The 21,940-nt window shown below is 35.6% G+C and overlaps 1 long non-coding RNA gene across 1 annotated transcript; it reads right to left on the bottom strand.

Annotated features, from left to right (window-relative positions):
• Positions 1–13,544: 13,544 nt before the first annotated feature.
• Positions 13,545–17,285, bottom strand: LOC133780358 (uncharacterized). Its single transcript, XR_009869251.1, has 4 exons — positions 17,185–17,285; positions 17,027–17,076; positions 15,210–15,252; positions 13,545–14,989 (listed from the first exon to the last, which is right to left on the bottom strand). It is a non-coding gene; the product is annotated as an uncharacterized LOC133780358 (long non-coding RNA).
• Positions 17,286–21,940: the final 4,655 nt, after the last annotated feature.

The raw sequence follows: 21,940 nt of genomic DNA, 5'->3' as shown, positions 1-21,940 counted from the left end.
ACCGAAAACGGATAACAGACTTGTTAATACCCCTTTAATGTCGGGACGTTACAAAAATAAATATCTTTAAATGTATAAAATGTGTTACATCAGATGATTCATCAAATCTCCGAGATCAGCAATCAGCATCGCATCAGTCAAAGTTTATAGACAGGTTACGAATTGATTGTCTTACTCGAAGACTTGCTCGGGACAAATAAACACCGTCGGGGCTGTCATATTTCGAGCTTGCACTCTTTAAGCTCGGGCTACTCGATCCAAAGACACTCGATAATGGATGTATCCCAATGCTATGTTATTTCGAGCTCAGAAAGAACCCCGAGGCTACATGTCTTCGAGGTTACCGTCTTGCTCCGAGGTTTTGACATCTGGACCACGAACAAGTGCTTTATATATCTCAAGCTCACACTTGACGAGTCCAGCTTTCGAGGTCACAATCTCAGGTCTCGAAATCTGGGTGTAACATTCTTAATTAAAATTTACAAATTACTTTTGAAACCATATATAAAAATTTAATCAAATAATTAATTAATATAATTACTTTATATTTTTTGCAGGTAACAAGTACGCAATATACAGATGCACAAATTGATGAGTTGCAACAAGAATGAGCGAAATATGTGTTACCGATAATCCAAAGTTAGCGACCCCATTGTTAGGTTTTCTAACTTTTTCCGCTTTCTTCATATATAGTGCAATATTTTTTAATTTTGTAAAAAATATTTCTTATCTTGTAAAACAATCTATAAATTTCCATTAGTTAAGATTTGCAATTTCATTTTATTAATTATATCAATTTCAATGTAATTAATTATTAAATAAATTTAAATTTATATTAATTATTAAATCAATTTTATTTGAATTGATTATTAAATCAAATTAAAATAATATTAATTATAAATTAATTTTATTTTTTCATTTTTTTTTAAAAAAAAAAGAGAATTTTCAATGTCTCTCACAAGAGAGGTGGGAGACATCCCACGTCTCCCACTAGGAGAGGTGAGAGGTTGAAAGTACCACGTCTCCCAGTGGGAGAGGTTGAAAGTACACGTTTTTGGACACCTTTCAACCTCTCCCATTGGGAGACGTGGGATGTCTCTCACCTCTCCCATTTGGAGACGTGAGATGTGCACTTATAATGCCCCCACCTACGATGTCTCCCCCAATGGGAGATATTGTAGAATTTTAATGTCTCCCAATTAAAGTCATAAAACCCTTATATTGTTGTAGTGCTTGGGTGCCCTTACTTGTATCAGGGACACACTTTGGCGCCTGGGCAAGTCGGGCCTCGCTATGGGAGGTCGTCGCTCCTTCGAGGTGTGCAGCAGGTGGCCGTGGGGGAGCATCTTGGTGCCTACATCCTTCGAGGCATGCAGCACTCAGCCCTTGCCCCTTCACATATCTTGGTGTTTGGCTAATCCTCAGGGTGCCTGGCTTGCGCCTATTCTCGCATAGCGAAGCCCTTGTTCATATGGACCTTACACACTTTGGGGTTAGCGCGCATGTTATTGTATAGTGAAGCCCTCCTCCATGGCCTTGCGCCTTTGGGAAGGGACTATGCACGTTTTTTGCAGGTTGGGCTTCACTATGTGAGGCCCTACTTTCACAGTGGCCTCCTTTGGTGACGTCTAAGAAAGTAGTTCTATGGATAGCTAAACGCCTCTATACACAGTGCCTTCGTGTCGAATGTAGACCCATCTCGTATGGTGGCATGTCCCCGCTTAGCCTCGTTGAAGGTGTGCAAGCCAATTTAAAATGGGTAAGTGCATGACCCTTCCAGGGTGAGCTCTACTTTAGATACCTCTTGGAAAAATTTATGCATTCACAATATGTTATAGCATTACCGAGCTGCTAACTGATCTCTTCTAACCATACATTTTCTCGTCAGTGTGGGAAGGTTCATGTTTAAATGTTCGATATAAGTGATCTCTTCAAAAGAGATCAAAGTTTCTTGACCAAGGATGGAATTATACATGGTTGGGCAGTCTATTATGGTGAACTCGAGCATCTTGGATGTGGTTTGGGCATCATCCCCAACTATTACCGTGATCTCTATATTTCTAATCGCAACCAATCCTTTCCCTGAAAATCCAAAAAGGTCATTGAATAAGCTTTCAAGTCTCTAACTGAGAATCCAATCTTTTCCAAGGTGGACCTGAATAGCATGTTAGATGAGCTTCTATTGTCGATTAGTATTCTCTGGACTCCTCTGCTGGCAAGCTGAACAGCTATCACAAGAAGATCATTATGCAGAAATTGGATGTGGCTGGCGTCTTCTTCTATAAATATGGTTGATTTTTAATAGTCCTCTGGTTCTTGGTCATACACTTCTCGGGAACGTATGGTGAGTCATCGTGGTTCTTTAGCTCCTGAACATATCTCTTCTGAGCGCCACTGCTCATTCCTGCCAAATGGGGTCCACTTGCTATAGTTATCATATCCACACCTTCCACTGGAGGTGTTACGAGTGGATTTCAAAGCTCTCATCCTATTGTGATTCCAGCTTGCATGGCCATAAGCTTGGCACCATCGCTAGCATCTCTGGCCCAATCTGCAGCATTGGTGAATCTGTTTATGCAAGCCTTGAGATATTCATCCGGTTGCTATTTTATGTTCGCCAAGGAGTAGGCTTCTACTCATCTTTCCTTACCATCTCAGAATTGTTTCTTGAAATCCAAGGATAACTAGCTCCAAAAGATGATAGATTTTCTTTCAAACTTATCAAACCAAATCTTTGCATTGCCTATTAAGGTGGCAGAGAACAATATGGGATGCGAAGGATTCAAGCTCTTCATAGAAATCATTATCATCCTTGTTTTTCCCTGCTAGAAGGAGCCTCATCTCCTCTTCCATGAATGCGAATTGTTTCTGGGTTAGATTCCTTGTTGTTGGGTTAATGGGGAGTTGATTATTAGCTCCCCCGGGTTTCATGTTATCTATGTTATTATCCCTCCAAGAATGAGCTCAGTTATTTGGGACATTACTGTTTTCACATCTCAAAGTAGGGTTGTCCCTTGGCAAAGTATAACTCAGCTCGAAATCATGAATTTCTTCCTGTCGGTGTGAGTTAAGGTGCTCACTCAGGTCAGATTGATAGTTGTTGTGAATAATAGGATTAGAATTCAAGTGGTATCTCTATCTTAGTTCTTGCCTCCGAGATAGAGTGTTGTGTACACTCTCTAGCCTATTTTCCTAACGGCTCTTTGTCCAGTGGCTTCTTTCGGCAAAACTAACCATATGTTGTTGAGGTCAGTGAGATTGGTTATTGACATGAACTCAGATCTTGGTGTCGTGAGATCCAGTAATACAAGTGACCTCCCTTTGAGTAAAGTTTCTTTGGTTGTTCCTATGTAAAGATGTATTTCCTCAAGATTGATTTAGAGGAATCAAAGCTCAGGGAGGTGACGGATGACAAAGTGGTGATGGAGGATATCTTATGGGGGAAGTGGCTGGTTGACCACTTGTGTAATGCCCCGCTACATCGAGTACGTTGTCGCACACTCATATGATAAGCCCTACAAATATGTGAGGCATCTAATTGTAAACCTACAAAACAAAATCTATAAAAATGCAGAAAATTTAAAATATTAAGTTGAATAACACTTGAGTATTTAAAATGTCAGAATATAAACTAAACTTATACAATAATACAAGACTTCTGAAAATCCTATTCATATAGTCTTTGGTACTGATTGTGGAGTTCACAAGCTGTCCAAGTATCAAGCCACCCCTAAAAAGGAAAAAAAAACTAAATAATGAGCTAATGTCTAGTGAGTAAATCTCATGCAATGCATGAATGTATACTCAATCCATTACAAAATTTAATGCATGACAGTATATACAACCATAATAATAAAAATAAGAGGACGACAATAAAGTCCACAGTCTGTGACCATTGGCTCAGATAATTACCCATTCACACGACAACTTAGTCTTTAAACTAAATAACTACTAAACAACCTTCCACTAGGGCATGTCAGAAATATTAGTAAGTACAGTAATATCATAATCTCCAAAACTACACGACCTAGAATTTCATGTCAACGGATCACCCAGTTAAATAAACCCTCAACAGAGAACATTTACCTTCTTGCCCCAATAATAATCTTATGGTTATCAAATAACGATAATGTTCCATAACTAGCCTTGTTGATTGTGCTTTCCACTGCACCGATCCAAACATTATTCTTAAATAATTCACAATTAGGTGTCGGTCTTGTACGATGACAAATTTTTGCTTCTCACGTGACACTGAGCTTCACATTTCTCTTAGACCTACCCTAGACTTTAATATAATTTCAACACTCTCTACCAGGATCATAAACCTACTTTTGGTCTCTCGATAATCTTACTACAATTTTACTTTACACTTGGGTTCACTCAAATTGCTCACGTGTTGGCTGGTTTTAAAAATTATCTTGTTCTCATTCGAGTTTTTCCTTTATCCCTAATGGAGATAATTGACAACTCATAACTCTATTTACTCTTTAATAAGACACGTTTATTGTGAAATTGTCCTAATGTTGTTTGTTAATATATCATGACCTTAGACTCACAACTATGTTTCTGTAATAACTTATGAGAACTAGTTCAAAGCCTTTAACTCTTCTATATAATGTATCACATATAAAGTCTCGGGAATCAACATTCAAACCCAACATATAGGATGTTAGACTTGTATGATAACCCTGAGGTCGGGGAGAGGAACACTTAATTAGGCCACAAGGCTAATTAGACAATAATAATTTATGTGTACTCTCTAGAGTACTATAACTGACTATGACTCATAACTAAATCCTTAAAGGATATAATTGGTAAAATTTCACAAATAAGGTTTATTGAGCAATACTTAATAACTAATTATATTTACTACTCACAGTTTTAGCACAACTCGAACTAGTCCCTCACTTGCACCAAATCTTAATATTCCAACATCAGTTCAACTCATGGAGATCACAATGAACATTGATATTCACCTACAGTGTAACTGACCAATAACCAAAGTTAACTCTTGAAGTTGATTTGAAAGATTCCAAAATAATTCGGCACTATCAGGTGTCTCTAAACACACCCATAAAATCAATAGTGGAGACTCGAGTCTCAGTACTAGTGTCTCAATCATAAATTCCAACAAGGGAAATTATTAAATTTCCGAGGGAATTAATACTATCGTGGGTGAGGTGAATTATCACCGGCTCATCGAGACTCCTAGGTTTTACTCGTAACAACTTACCTCCTGGCCAAATGTCACGGATTTCAACTACACCATAAAAGGTCTCAAATGAAGCAAAAGCACCCCTTAGGGTCATTAGTACACATAAGTTTACCCAATGTACTTATCTTCTTGCCAAATGTCACGAGTTTAAACATGACCAGAAAATGTCTCAAATAGAGCATAAGCAATCCTTAGGATCATCTGTTCTCCTAATTTTATCAGCGTGCTTATCCCCTAGACAAATGTCATGGTTTCAACCGAACCATAAAATGTCTCAAATGGAGCATAAGCACTTCTTAGGATCATCAGTAGTCCTAAGTTTACCCTGCGTGCTTATCCCCTGGCCAAATATCACAGGTTTCAACCAAACCAAAAAAATTCTCAATTGGAGCATAAGAACCCCTTAGGATCATCAGTACTCCTAAGTTTACCCAGCGAGCTTATCCCCTGGCCAAATGTCACGGGCGCGACCCGCACCACAAATAAATCACATCTCATATGGAGTGTAAGCATTGCCTAGTCATTGTCTCTAACTGAGCGCCCTCTCTCTCTCTCTAACTAGCATATAAGCCCAATTTCTAGCAAGCAATACACTAGTTAATTCATGTTGCAAACATATAAATCATAGACTTACTTATAGCATATCAAATCACAATATACAAATTCCATCATTAACTACACATTCATAATATCAAATAATCTCAGGCATAGAGTCAACCATTCAGAATATAACAAACAACACACTCAGGCAAGCCATGCATATTCATAGCCATATTCAAGACACACAAAATCAAACAATTCATATGCAGTCACTAGATCAATAATTCGAAACATATGAGCAAGTAATTCACATAACGTGAGATCAAGTTACCTCAAGTCCTTAAATAATTAAAATTTCTCAGCAAGAGCTATCACCCATACTTTTCTTATAACCTTTCATCATATTCAAGGATCAAAATTGAGTTAATCCCTAACTCACAAAAATATACACTTTCAAATCTAGTGCATACCAAGGGCAATAAAATTAATGAAATGATAATATTAATTCTCATCTAATAATAGTTTTGACCTCTTTGACCTCAAAGTTGTAAGCATTTAATAAACATAACCACAAAACCCTTATTATTATTAGTACTGACCCAAGTCATACTAATATCCATTATGATAAAAACAATGATAAAATAGCTCATGTAAAATATCAATGCGGTAATAGTATAGATAACTTAACACGGGGTCCTTGGTTATAGATAAATTCTCTATGAACATAATACATTAACTTAGTTTGAAGTGATTATAAACAAATAACTTAAATCTCAAGTTTTATAAATCTTGAATTGATTTGTTCGGAAACAACTTACTTGTTCTTTTAGAAATCCATAATAAGTCAAAATAAATTTTTCTTTTAACAGGAAACTCTTGACTTTATTATAAAAGTCAGAATAATCAAATTGTCATAATAATATCGTTCATTGGTTTCCTCTATAGAAAATTATTATCATTAAAATAGTCCAAGACCTTAAGCTTGTAAAATTGGAATTAAATAATTTAAAAGTCACTTTGCTTCTTTCTTTCTAATCCACCAATTCATAAAATAATAATTTTTATTTTATAATAATTTAATTATTCTCATGAAAATCATATTGATAAAATTATAATAAAATATTACATAAGCATAAGAAACTCTTAATAATATAAGTGTTAACAACAATAATTATACTCACAATAGTAAATTCCATTCATAAATTCTTTGTACAAAAAATCCATCTAGATGCAAATTTATTTTCAATTACATATTTTTCCTTCATTATTTTCCTCTTAGACTCTAGATGATTTTCCATCAAAGTTCTCGAGTTCTTAAATCATTAATTTTTTTAGAATTGAATGCTTATTAATTCATAATTTATAATAGTTAGAAATTGAAACTCATTTTAGTAAAATAACAACCTTGTTATAAAAATTCTATCACTAATTTCAAAATCGTAAATTACATTCTCTTTTAAAATCCAAGACCATTGTTGTGGCGTCTCAAATTTGCTAATAAGACTTGGGGCCTTGATTAGCGTGCCTGGATGGAAATAATTGATTTATTATGTTAATATGTGAATTTGATGAGCATGTGATTAGAAATGCATGTTTAGGTGAATTAAATATGCATGTTGGCCCCATTTGGTTATTAGGGACATGTTTGTAATTTTAGCCTGTTGAGGTCATAAATGATATATTTGTGTATATTTTGATTGATACCACGTGTGAGTGGTGATATATTTGTGATGCACGATCCGAGACAGTCCTTGGGAGCAGATTGGCTAGAAAGTCACAATGGGGTCAAATACCCGACTCGGGAGGAGCCTAGGGGTATTTTGGGTATATAATATGTGTTCAAAATTTATCGAGTAACGAGTAGTAGTTTGGAAATCATTTGGACATGTCAGAATTAAATGGGGATTTATAGGAACACTCGGGGACTTAACGGGAATTGGCAAATGACTTAAATGCCCTTGGTGGCATTAAAGGGTTGAGGGTAGACTTAAGGGGGCAATTTAGTCTTTTTGGCAAGTGGATATACACTTAGAGGCTTGAGGAAAACACTGGAACTCAGAAAAAAAAAACAAGTCAAAGTTCTCAAGTCTCTCTCTCATTCGGTTCATCTCTTCTCCCCTTGGTGCTTGGTTTTGGAAGATTTTAGATCAGAAATTCTGAGGTTCAAGGTTGGAATTTGGTAGGCTAGCAACTGGGAACTCATGGGATTAGTTCAGAGGCTTAATTAAGTTCAAAGGTAAGCTCTTAAATCTAATGATTAAGGTTAATTCTACTATTTTGTTGCTAGAACTTAGGCTTGCATGGATTTGGTTTCTAAGATTGGTTTTGGATGTTTGACGGGTGTAAGAATTTGTTTATGAGTTTGTTAGAATGTTTACGCTATATGTGTATGAATTCTGGGCTTAATTTTGAGGTTGGTTGAAGTTTGGGGTGTGAATTATAGGCTTAAGCTCAGGGAAAAACTTGACAAATAGGCTGGTTTTTGGGTTTCTGGGACTTGCGCCACGGCCTTGTTCATCAAAGGCAACGACCCTTGTGTTCGTGAAGGCCTGGGGAGGCCTTTGTTCTTGAGGCGCGGCGCGGCCCAAGGTGGGGAATGTCGCGGCCTGTGTCTCCTAGTAGGGCGGCATTTTGCCTCTGTTTTAGGGCGGGTCGTTGCCCTTAAGGGGCTGGGCCGCGACCCTAATTCAATGTTTTGGCTATTTGAAGGTTTTTGGCTCGAGAACCCAAAAGTTAAGGTTGCCGAAGGATTTTACCACCCAGATTGGTAGAATCTAAGGTCCCGGAGACTAGAATTATATTCCAAAGTTGTTTAATGGATTAGAGCTTGAGGGATGGCTATTGTTCATGCATTATGGCTAGGTTTTTACCGAGGCTCGGGTTAGAGGACTGTGCTCGGGATTTCGGTGCTCAGGAAGCTTGGGACACAGGTAAGAAAACTGTTGTACCCGTAGTGCAGGGCATGGCCCTATAATTTGCATTGCAAGGCATGGCCCTATGTGATTGAATTGGAGGGCATAACCTTATTGTTTATGTTTTTTATTTGTTTAAGTATTTTTTGATTATATGCTATGTATTGCATATTTGTGAATGAACGGTGAAGGCCGAGAACAACAAGAAGTCGGGTACAACAAGGGGCCAGGTACGACGTTAAGCACGTGGAGTGCAAAGCCAAGTATGGCAAGGAGCCGGGGGCAGCATTGAATACGCGAATTGCAAGCCGTTAGGGCAAGACCCTCTTAGGATGCTGGAGTCATCCTCACGGTGAAGACCGCAAATCTAGGGTCTGGTAAAGCGCTTGGGACGGCATGGCGGCTATGTATTTAGCCTGTTGGCTGTTTTGTTATATGTTGATTGATAGATATGCATATGTTAATTGTTTGGTGTTGAGTTTTCTTGCTGGGCTTCGGCTCACGGGTTCTTTATGGGGTAGGTAAGGGCAAAGGAAAGGTCGACCAACCATGAGTACAGAGAGCATGAAGCGACGTGTACATGTTCGGCCTATCTGGCGGCCACAGCCAGGGGTATTTTTGGGAAATGTTGTGTATTAACCTAAATTTTGTCGCCTAGTCGACCCTTAATGTCTTTTGAGTTATAAATATTTTCTAAACAGTATTTTGGGATCCCAAATGTCTAACCTATAGTATTTTCAATGAATGACATCATTTTTATATTTAATGTCTTAAAATGACCTTCAACACAATTAGCTACACTTTTAACCTAAAACCTCGATTAGCGAGTGATTAGCACATTTTAAAGTCCCTTAGTAACGACTCTAAGGAAGTAGGGTGTTACAACTAGATATCAGAGCGAGCCAAGGTTTATGGTTCCTGGAGATTGAACGAACATGTATGCTCGCTGCCAGTGACAAGCTCGACTCAGGGTTGGTTGGTAGTGATTGAATTATATGCTTGATTGCATGCTAAATGTCTTCTTTGCTTGATTATTTTATATAGAGCATGATGAATGTGTTAACATATGCATGATGTTAGGGCATGGCCCTTTGATTGTTGTATGTTATCTGTGTTTTGTGGATTATTGTTTTTGGTTGATTGATGTGAATTGGGAGGTGGTTTTGGATGCTGTTATCATGCCTGATAAGCGCCATCGTTGATTACAGGCATTTTGTTGAGATGCCTCGGCGATCAATCAGACTCCACGACAATAGGGTCGAGGATGACAACCAGGGTCAGGACCCTCCACCTGCCCCATAGAATTGGTGACAGTTATTTGCCGAGATGGAAGGTAGACTTCATCGAATAGAAGAAGAGCTTCGATAGTTAAGACAACAGGCCCCTCCTCAGGGCATTGGGTTGCAGGTTCCACAGGTTGTGGCGCCAGTGCCAGTTCATCATGTTATGGAGAATAGGTGGGAAACTTTGTACAAGAGGTTCAGGAAGCAGCATCCTCCCAACTTCGATGGTGGACCAGACCCACTGTGGGCAGAGCAGTGGATGAACATGATTTCTTCCATCCTGGATGTCATGAGGGTAGAAGGGAATGAGAGGGTAGCTTGTGCCAGCTACATGTTTAGAGAGGATGCCTGCATCTGGTGGGATGTGGTGACTTGGAGATGGAATGTTGCAGCTATGACCTGGGAAGAATTTAGAAAAAATTTCAACGAGAAGTACTACAGTGTCGCAGTTTGAGCTGCGAAGGTTAATGAGTTTACAAATATGACTCCAAACCGGATGACAGTTACTCAGTATGCCTTGAGATTTGACCGGTTTGCGAAGTTCACGCCGGATTTGGTGCTGACTGATATGGCACGAAGAGACCGGTTTATGCAGGGATTGAATGTTATGATCGGCCATAATGTTAAGATAACTTTGGATCTGAGTACTACCACTTATGCTCACGTAGTGGACAAGGCCCATACAGCTGAGGGGGCTGAGGATCAGATATGGAGAGAAGGCTCTGCTAGGCGCGATGCTTGGAGGACTGTACCTCCTTTTACCGGAGCCAGTCGGGGTAGTGGCCCCAGTGAGAAGAAGAGAAAGGCCCTAGACTCTTTCGTTCCTCCCAGCTCATATAGGAGGGCACGGGGTGCTTTCAGTGGCTGTCAGGGCGGGGGTGACAACTGGAGGAGTTTCCCAGTGTGTCCTTGATGTAAACAATGACATCAGAGAGAGTGAAAGATCAGGGTCTGCTTTATTTGTGGGAGTATCAACCATTTGAAGAAGGACTGTCCACAAGCCAGGAAAGAGGAGCCAAAGCAGAGCGATAGTCTCGCTCTTGTCAAAGTATTCACCATGACCCAAACTAAGGTTGAGGCTAGCCCCTCAGTCGTGACAGGTTAGATTTCTAGTGCTGGTTCTTCCTTTACTGCATTGATTGATTTTGGGGCTAGTCATTCATTTGTGTCTGCTAGAGTGATAGATCAGGTGTGTAGACCTAGTGATTGGTATGCTAGGGGATTTCAAACTTTGTTGCCAACTGGGGAACTAGTAGTTTCTAGGAGATGGGTTAGAGCATTGCTAGTAGAGATAGACACTAGAGAGTTGTCTGTTGATCTGATTGAGTTAGCGATGGATGACTTTGATATGATCTTAAGAATGCATTTGTTATCAAAGTACGGGGCGACGATTGATTGCAAGCGCAAGATGGTGACTTTTGAACTAGAAGGGGAGGTACCCTTTGTATTTGTGGGGACAGTGAGTGGACCGCTAGTACCTATGATTTCGGCACTGAAGGCTAGAGACCTGACTCAGTAAGGTTACATTGAATTCCTAGAGAACATTGTGGATACATCTAGAGATGTGCCGGTTGGGTCGAGTGAGACGAGATTGGTATGTGAGTTTCCAGATCTGTTTCCCGCAAACTTGCCAGGGTTGCCACCATAGCAAGAGATTGAGTTTGTTATAGAGTTGGCGCCAGGGGCGGAGCCAGTATCTAGGACACCTTATAGAATGGCTTCGACACAGTTGAAGGAACTGAAGATTCAGACCGAGTTTCTCGCCATGGGGTGCTCTAGTGTTGTTCGTCAAGAAGAAGGATGGATCTTTAAGGATGTGTATTGATTACAGGGAGTTAAACAAGTTGACCATTAAGAACAAGTACCCACTACCTAGGATCGACGACTTGTTTGACCATTTACAGGGGAAGACAATGTTCTCTATAATTGACCTTCGGTCAGGTTACCACCAGTTAAGGATTAAAGAGGATGACCTACCAAAGACCGCTTTCCGCACGAGATATGGACACTATGAATTCCTAGTTATGTCCTTTGGATTAACCAACGCCCAAGCAGCCTTTATGGATTTGATGAATAAGGTCTCCAAGGACTATATGGACAAGTTTTTGATTGTGTTTATTGATGATATTCCGGTGTATTCGTAGTCAAAGACAGAGCACGAGCAGCATTTGTGCCTGGTATTACAGTGGTTGAGGGAGCATAGGCTATATGCTAAGTTCAGCAAGTGTGAGTTTAGGTTACCATAAGTAACATTTCTAGGTCATATTGTCAGTAAGGAGGGGATTCTGGTTTACCCAAGCAAGATTAAGGCAGTGAGAGATTGGCCTAGACCAAGTAGTGTACCAGAAGTTAGGAGCTTTCTGGGATTGGCAGGGTATTATCGGCGGTTCATCGAGGGATTCTCCAGGATAGCCACACCATTGACTGAATTGACACAAAAGAAGACTAAGTATGTGTGGACAGATAGGTGTGAGAATAATTTTAGGGAATTGAAGCAGCGGCTGATCACTGCTCCAGTATTGAGTCTGCTGTCAGACAATGAGAAGTTTATGATTTATTGTGATGCTTCCAGATAGGGTTTGGGATGTGTACTGATGCTCAGGAAGCTTGGGACACAGGTAAGAAAACTTTTGTACCCAAGAGCAGAGCATGGCCCTATAATTTTCATTGCCGGGCATGGCCCTAACTGATTGAATTGCAGGGCATAACCCTATTGTTTATGTTTTGTATTTGTTTACGTATTTGTTGATTATATGCTATGTATTGCATATTTGTGAATGAACGGCGAAGGCCGATAACGACAGGAAGCTGAGTACAGCAAGGTGCCAGGAACATCGTTAAGCACGTAGAGTGCAAAGCCGAGTACGGCAAGGGACGAGGGTGGCGTTGAGCACGCAGAGTGCAAGTTGTTAGGGCGAGACCCTCTTAGGATGTTGGAGTCATCCTCACAGTGAAGACCACAAACCCTGGTCTTGGTAAAGCACCTGGGACAGCATGGTCGCTATATGTTTAGCCTGTTGGCTTTTTTGTTATATGTTGATTGATAGATATGCATATTTTAATTGTTTTGTGTTGAGTTTTCTTGCTGGGCATTGGCTCACGAGTTCTCTATGGTGCAAGTAAGGGCAAAGATAAGGTTGACCAACCTTGAGTACGGAGTGCGTGAAGCGACGTGTACATGCTTGACCTACTTGGCGGCCACGACCAGGGGTATTTTTGGGAAATATTGTGTATTAACTTGAATTTTGTCGCCTAGTTGAAAATTAATGTATTTGGAGTTGTAAATATTTTCTAAACAGTATTTTTGGATCCCAAATGTCTAACCTTTAGTATTTTCAATGAATGATGTCATTTTTATATTTAATGTCTTAAAATGACCTTCAACATAGTTAGCTACACTTTTAACCTAAAACCTCGATTAGCGAGTGATTAGTACATTTTAAACTCCCTTAGTAAGAGCTCTAAGGAAGTAGATCGTTACAATAGTTTTCTTGGTATATCAACTTGACACTATTATGAAAGTCGCACTAATTGCTCATAATACTATGTCGCTCATAATAATTCTTAATAAAATATTACTCTAGCCTCGAGCGATATTAGAATATAACCCATAAATTATATTCATAAATCGATAATCTTTAGAAATCTCTATTCTAATTGATTCTAAAATATCAAGTGATTTTATAAAAATTAGTAAATACAAGTTCGTTAACTTTCTAGAAAATCGAGCAGCATAACGGCTGCAAATTGGACATTCTCCAAATTTTAAAAACCTGCAAACACAACATATAACATTCTCAGACAGTCCAGAAAATCACAGAGCAAGTCATTATGCTAATTAACTCATAACATACTAGAAACATACATAATTTCATTTAATTTCCTAAATCGCAATTAATTTCTAAAAACTCAAAAATTCAAAAGTTTGGTTAGAAATTATACCGACACGCTCAGGTGTTCAAAAATAGGTTTGATGGTGAGCTTTAGAGTTCAAAAATGAACTCCGGAACACCACAAATAGTGGATAGCTGAGACCCTCTATCAGAGCTCTAGCAATGGTGGTGGCGCCACCACTCCACGATGGTGGTACTGGAAAACAGGGACTAGGCTTCGAAGATAAAGACTCGGGGAGCATCATGGTGGTGGTGGTTCTTCGTGGAGTGGTCCAAAATGGTCGAATTGGAGCCAAAAAGTCTCAGACCTCCATGAACTATCCGCATTTTCTCCAGCCACGGTTGAGGACGATCCTTTGGTGGGGTATTGTTCCTCTCTATCTTCTTAGTTCAGTGGTACCACTCTGTAAAACGCCCTAGTCTAATACCGTGTAAACTATTTTCATGCTCATAAGTTTATAGAAGAAAATCCACTTATTATAAAAGTCTCAGTGGGGCCATGCTAAAAACATGCAAGTTGGGCCTAATAGTTTAAAAAGAAAATAATAGTTTTAATGCAACGTTTTAAAAATAATTAAAGTTCAAGTCTCACTGATAAGTTCTAAAAGTTAAAAATAAACATAACAGTATTGTTTAGAAATTGGCATTAAACTGATTGTTTTCTCATCCATAGGATGCCCCCACGCCATACACACCCCGACGTTGGAACTTCCCACATCACCACATGAGCCACAGAGAAATCCTATTTTCTACCTAGAAGGGAAAGTAAGGGGGTGAGCTAAAAGCCCAGTAAGGAAGTACAAATAACACACAAGTATACACACAAAACATATTCAAATTCATACATTGTTACACATCATAAACATTCTTATCATAACCACCATCATCATAAGCATAATCATCATAAACATAACCATTATAAGCATTATCATCATAAACATCATCATCATATACATAATCATCATAACATTATCATCATAAGCATCATCAACATATACTTGTGAACATATCTTAAGGTAAACAGGATCTTTGGTCCTTGAATAACCTCGGCGCGTTCGCCCTATGAGTTGCGTCTTTATATCCTTAGTAACTCAAGTTACGTCTTCACATCCTTAGTAACCCCTTTGTTCTGTCGCGTTCATCACGCTAACAACCATTACATATCATACAACAAACAGAAATACATTCAATTTAGTCATATCAAAGCTATGGAAAGATACATGATTCCTTACATTCATCATCAAATCATAACAACATTTCACACATCATATCACATGGTACATTTTCATATATATCATTTATCCTTAAACAAGCCAATCTTACTATTCATACCATAAACAAACAAAATTCTATCTAACTTCCTTACCTCAGGTCCAAGAAAAGCAAAACTGACAAACTTCACAACGAGCCTATACCATAATAAAATAACATTCTTTAGCATCACATATAACTTTCTTGTGTCCAACTCATATATCCCATACATGGTGAAAACTACTAATAATTTCCAAATAGGCATAATTACACATAAAATCACAAATAGAATGATGGAAATTATAAATATGTTACATGCATTATTTTTGAATAAAAATCATATGGTTGAATATTAGACATATTTTCGAACGTAAAAGTGTATTTGCATGCGATATGCATACGTGGGAACGTATTTAAAAAGTGACGTTAAAAATGATAATTCATACGCGCTTATTTCCATCTTTTTCAAAACAATGATTTAGTAACATACTTTTATTACAATTATTTATCTCTTTAAAAATCACTAAGTTGATTAAACCTCTAAAACATTATTTTTATTTCATAAAGTAATTTATTTAGCCATCTAAAAATATAATAATTTCATTATTTATTTTTAAATTACATAAAAATAATAAAGGCTAGAAATTATGTGAAATACTTATAATTATCATGTTTCCTTAGAAAATAACAATTTAATTTAAATTAATAAAATTACAAACTTGGTGTGAGAAAAATACATTTTATTTGTATTATTTTAAGACTTAATTTTAAGTAAAATAAATTCATAAGTGATAATCCAATAATTAATTTTAAACTATTAAACTAAACATGCAGCCACTATTTAATTTATTTAAAAAAACATAAGTGAATTAATCTCAATATTTTTCTTAATTAAAATAAAAAAAAATCATATCTATTAAAATGAACACTCATGGTTACATTTAAAAATATAATTTTTAATATTGACATAGTTTAGGGTTATATTATTTCACAAATACACAAATTTTCATTTCATAAAGACAAAAAAAGAAACTTTCCAATATTTTATCAAAAATTCGACTCTAAAAAATCACCATATTGAATTTAAAACCTCATATTTTCTCTAAAAATATAGAAAAATCTGTAGGTATTTATTTGAGTAAAAATATCATTTTAATGTATATTAAATTTCCATTTAATTTCTTAAAAACATCATAGTACTTGCAAAATTATTTAAGCATGCAAAAACATTATTGTCATCATATTCTAAACCATTTAATCACCAAAATCAGCAAGCTTAACAAATCAAAAATCCATCTTTTACATCATGCTTCACAAAAATACATCATTACCATACATGTTTAAATCTATAAAATTAATTCACAAACCCTAGCATGTTCCTAATATGCATGGGTGACACAAAATCAAACAACTCATCATGCATTATACCCTTTTAGCCAAAACCCTCATGAATTAATCATAAATATAAAACAAAATTATCATTTACATTCACATGCATCCTAGCATGTTTCTATCATCATTCATGGATACAATAACCTGTTGATACATAATCTCATAAACATATTCATCAAATTTCTTGGATTCAATAACAAGAGTCCAAATTATTTATTCTACCAAAAATTATATAGGGTCCTAGAACATGGATCTAACATAAAAACACAATAAAAATATCAAAATATAAAGGGGATCCCTAGACATGCATAGGTCGAAACTCACATATACACAAACATAAAATATCATCAATTATCATACTTAGCAATTCAAAACTGAATCCCTTCATGCATTAAACCACAAAACCATTCATGCATGATCAAAATAACATACCACCAACAAAATAAAAGGAAAATAAAACAACATATTATTACAATTCATAAATCCTTAATCTCCCCAACAAAACAAAATCAACACAAGGTTGATGGAGGAATCTAATACCTTCCTTGAGAGAACACAAGAACCAACTATGGTCACCACCTTGCTCAAATCTTAGGGATTTTAGAACACCACAAGAACATGAGAAGAGAAAATCAAATAGTTAGAAAACATGGAGAAGATCTAAACTCAAGAATCAACCAAACCAAGATAATCCTTACCTATAGAGAGATTTGGTCCTCTCTTCTTTCTTCTTCTCTCTCTAGAAAACACCTACTCTCTCTCTCTCTCCTTCCCTCTAGGATGACGGTCCCAAATGAGCATAATGTTCTCTTTGTTTTTCCTTCCCTCTTTATTCTAATCTATCCATAATAGCCTAAGGAAAAGAATTGGTAAGTTTCCTAATTGTGCTTATTTTCTTTTAATTCTAATTTATTTTATTGAAGAAAAAAAATATAAATGGACAACTCTCATTCCCTCCTGTCCCACTTGCCGTCCACACTACTTCTTGTTACCCTTTCTTTTATTTTTTTAAATTAAATAATCTAAATAAATCTAATAAAAGGAAATAATAAAGTGTGTAGAAAATTCTACACAAGTGCACCATGCAACCATTCACATGCACACACTCAATAACTAGGGTGTATCACTACTTACCATGCACCTTGGTACATTCAACCAAAACTCAATTATTCACATATTAAAAATAAAATAAAAAATAGATAATTAAAAAATTAAAAATTAAATTCACAAAATTCTACCAAACAATCCTAACAATTAATTTAAACAAATAAATAAAATAATTCACAACCCTTAACAATTAAATAAAATAAAGCACAAAATTTGAATAAAAAAAAATAAAATTGGTGCGCTACACACTCCCTAGTCGAGATGCTGTGGAGAGAATGAGATAGAGGGTAACGGGCTGGGGAGTGAGAAACCAAAAGTGAGAAGGAAGAGAAAAGGGACTTTAGGGTTTCAATTTTTTTTATTTAATAACAATTAAAAACTTATTTTTAAAATAAAACTTATTTATTTAATTTATTAAAGTAAAATATGATTTTTAATATATTAGTTTATTTAATTATTAACTACTTAATTAATTAATTCCTTTTTATTAAGCTACTACTTAATTGCTAAATTAACTTTAAAAATTGGACTAATACTTATCTTAATTATTCTTGAACCCCATAATATAATTAAAGGACATTTTGATCAATTTATCATAATTAGTAAATGCAATTCTCTATTTTTTTTATTAAAAAGATCTTGATATTTATTACCATGATTAATACAATAACTGAGTGATCAAAATTTCATTTAATTTAAAACATATATCTTCAAATGTTGATAAACTTTATTTATCAATTTAAAGATTTCTTATTATTTATTTCACAATAAATGATAATAACAATAATAAGTTAAAACTCTTTAAATTCTGATTATTTTCCAATTATAAACTTTAATATCATTTATTATTTATTCCAAAGAATAATACATAATTTGGGACATAAAAATTCATTTACTATCCCAATATATGATAAAACCAATACTGATTTAATTTTTATAATTTCCCAATTATATCATTTTTTTAATTAAAATTTTTCCTTTAAAATTCCATGTGTAGAAATTGCGGGATGTTAAAACTTGGATGCCTTTCATCCACCCCAGTCTCTTTTTCAACTGGTGGTATTCCCTCCTGATTTTGTTGTTGGATGGGACTTGAGATAGTGGATTTAGGGGAATCATGTCTGTGTTCGCTCGCACATAATTATTTTTAGCTCGCTGAGCAGGTTGCTCATTTCTAGGAGCTCGCCTCGAAAGAAAGGAGATGGGAGTAGCAGTTCTAACCGAACGAATATTTGTGCGGTTACATTCGCATGACCTGGTCCTTTGAGAGCTACTAGCTCTCCTCCCAACATTTGGATCTGTGATAGGGGTTTGTAGGGACATGATCTCGTCAATACGTCTATTGGCGTGGACAAGCCAATTCTTAAGCACCCCATTCTCTCGCTCAACCAATCCCACGTAATATGAGGAGTAGTGAGTTTCCCCCATGGAACATGTGAATGATATGCATGTATCCTTGTTGTTTCCAGCATTCCTTTGGGACGTTTGTCGGGAACTTGTTTACAATATGCGCAGCAGAAAGAGTGGGATGGTGGGCCCAAAAATTTCAAAAAATTTATTAAAATAATATTTAAATAACCAGATCCATTAATATGCAAAACATTAACCATAGAGAAATAAAAAGATAATGAGAATTTACTAGTTGTTGAACATTCAAGAATATGCTATTTTTAGTACCTCCAATGAACATCCAATCCAAAACAACCTTTTGAATACTCAGACCAAGATCTTCCAAGATGTATCTCTACTCGTCAAGAAGTGTGTGGGAACATAAAGTAATGGTGGAAAAATTTCTGATTCACAAGATGTACTCAACTCATGAGATCTTGGAATAATAGGTGTAAGACCGTTATCAGGAATATGAAAAATATTACGTTATATTTTTCTCTCTATGAAAAGCTTAAAATTTTCTCTCTAGAATATTATCTCTCTTAAGCGTATTATGAAACAATTTTATCTGGTTGATTTATAAAAAAATTAATTAAATTCAAATTTTAAATTATAAACCAATTATTAAATACATTAAAGAAATATCAAGATCCATTATTGGACCTTGTTACACACCAACTACAATGCATGTATTATTGTTGGTGTGTAACACATTCCTGATTTTAGGGATGTGTTCCACCACTTTCTTTTAATTATTATTTATAATTATTTATTCAAAAATATCTAAACCTGATAACTTATCTTATCAAATTAATTAAAGAATAAATATTATTTCAAATTCAGAACCAATTTAAATTCATAAATAAAATTTCAAAAAATTTAAATAAATAAAACTAATTAATTCAAAATTAATTATCTTAATTATTTAAAAGTCATTTTTGAAATTGCAAATTAATTTAATAATATAATTTCAAAAATTCCTTTTTAATTAAAATACCAAGTTTGAAAATTGCAATATTAATTAAATAATTTGTCTCAATTACATATTTTATCCCGAAGAACAATTTTTTTTCCAAATATGTCATTTCCCTAATTTTTCCTAATTTAAACTCTTACCTTGAATAGTGTTGATAGAGCCATCTCGGGGACCTATGGACCTATAATTTCAAGCTCCAATAAATTTAGATTATTAATTAACTCTTTAGTATAATAACCTTAATTTATTAATCTCAATATTATTTCACTAAAAATATGAGACTGCAGTCTTGTAATTATAGACATTTATTTATTGGGTACTTTTAAGTATAAGAAGTATCAATCGACTTAATCACTATATACAATTCAATCTTCTATTAATGCTTCATAATTAAAGTAGGAATTCATTACCATTTAACCTCTTTAATTATATCTTGTTTCCTTAAGTATCGTTAACTTTACTAGTGAAGGTCAATTCATAAACTGATTAATGAATTTGAGCTCAATAACCTTTCAGTTCCAAAAGCAAACCCTTAAGAGAAACATTATTCAATTCCTATAGGAAAGGTATAGATTCCATATCTGTATATTATGTCCCCAACCATTTACATCAATGAATTCCCAGAACAAAAGATTTTAGACTGATCGTCTTGACAAACCATAACGAGTGAATCAAAGAATTCATATGACATAAACAGAAATTCATAATAATTTCAGGATTAAGACCAATTTGTATATGATCATCTTATTGATATGTTTAATTAATATTTATAAAGTGGACGATATTATTAAGTATCAATAGTATATTGGGTCCCGTTCATGTATAACCACTTTATACAAAGTACCTCTACTAAGATGTCCTACTACTTCAGTAATCGGGATCTAGATTACATGTATTCATAATACTAGTGAATCATACTTACAGTATCTAATCCAAAGATTCCATATGACTTTGTTTCACTGCGAACTATTTAAATTAGTTCCCTACAATCTTAATCCTCTTGTACCAATACAAGATTGTAGTCGCAATAACGAATTTGGGAATTTTATGATATTCATATAATATTATTCTAATAGTAATAATAATAAACAATCAATATAAGAAAAAATTCATTTACATTATTTATTCAATTAAACATTGTTCTACACATATGCTTTAAAGGTCACTAATCCCAACAATGTTTCCCAGCATAGCCAGAGGTGCATTCTCTAGTTGGGATTGGCATCTGATAGTCCCTTTGGTCAGCAGGCATGATTGACTCATCCTCACACACTAATATTCTGGCCATCATCATCTTTTTAGAAGAAAAAAAATTGAATGAGAATCTCAAGCCTAATATTGCTCTCAGTGAAAGCACCAAACTCTTGACACGATTTTTTGCCAACAGAGAATTAAGAAACTTAAAAGGAGAGAATTAGGCTTGTAATAAAATGTAAATATTTCACACACACTTTTATGTAGTTCAGTGGTTAAAATCCACCTAGTCCACGAGTCAATGTTATTGTTGTATTTTTCTCAAGAGAATTGTTAAGAAAATTTCTCCAGAGTTTTAGTATACAAAAAGTTGCATCCCTTTTCCTATCAATTTCCTCTCTATTTATAGGGGATTAATGGACATGTTTGGGAAACTTACAAGAATGGGTTACTTTCCTTTATTACATTGATTATGCAAAATTGAAATATTCTTTATACAGATGTAATCTCGAGTCTTCAAGGATTTGTTTATGTGCCTCCAACTTGTCAATCGCGAGCTAAAGACTTACAACACGAGCTCAATCGCTCAATGATAGTTCGATCTACATATCAGGTTGCACAAGCTATGTTTAGGCAATCTCAAGGCCTGGCTAAACGGCCTTCTCAATTCCTCGACAACCCATGCTAAGACCGACCTAAGTATTTTGAAATTAGCTCCATCTCCCTTGAGCTAAAGAAGGCTTCATTAAATGTTGCCCGACATATCTATATGGTATAACCAGAAGGGC

The sequence above is a fragment of the Humulus lupulus genome, chromosome 5, assembly GCF_963169125.1.
Source record: "Humulus lupulus chromosome 5, drHumLupu1.1, whole genome shotgun sequence".
NCBI classification, from domain to species: domain Eukaryota; kingdom Viridiplantae; phylum Streptophyta; class Magnoliopsida; order Rosales; family Cannabaceae; genus Humulus; species Humulus lupulus.
The sequence above is the reverse complement of the archived record's forward strand: the minus strand, read 5'-3'. Positions and strand labels throughout refer to the sequence as shown.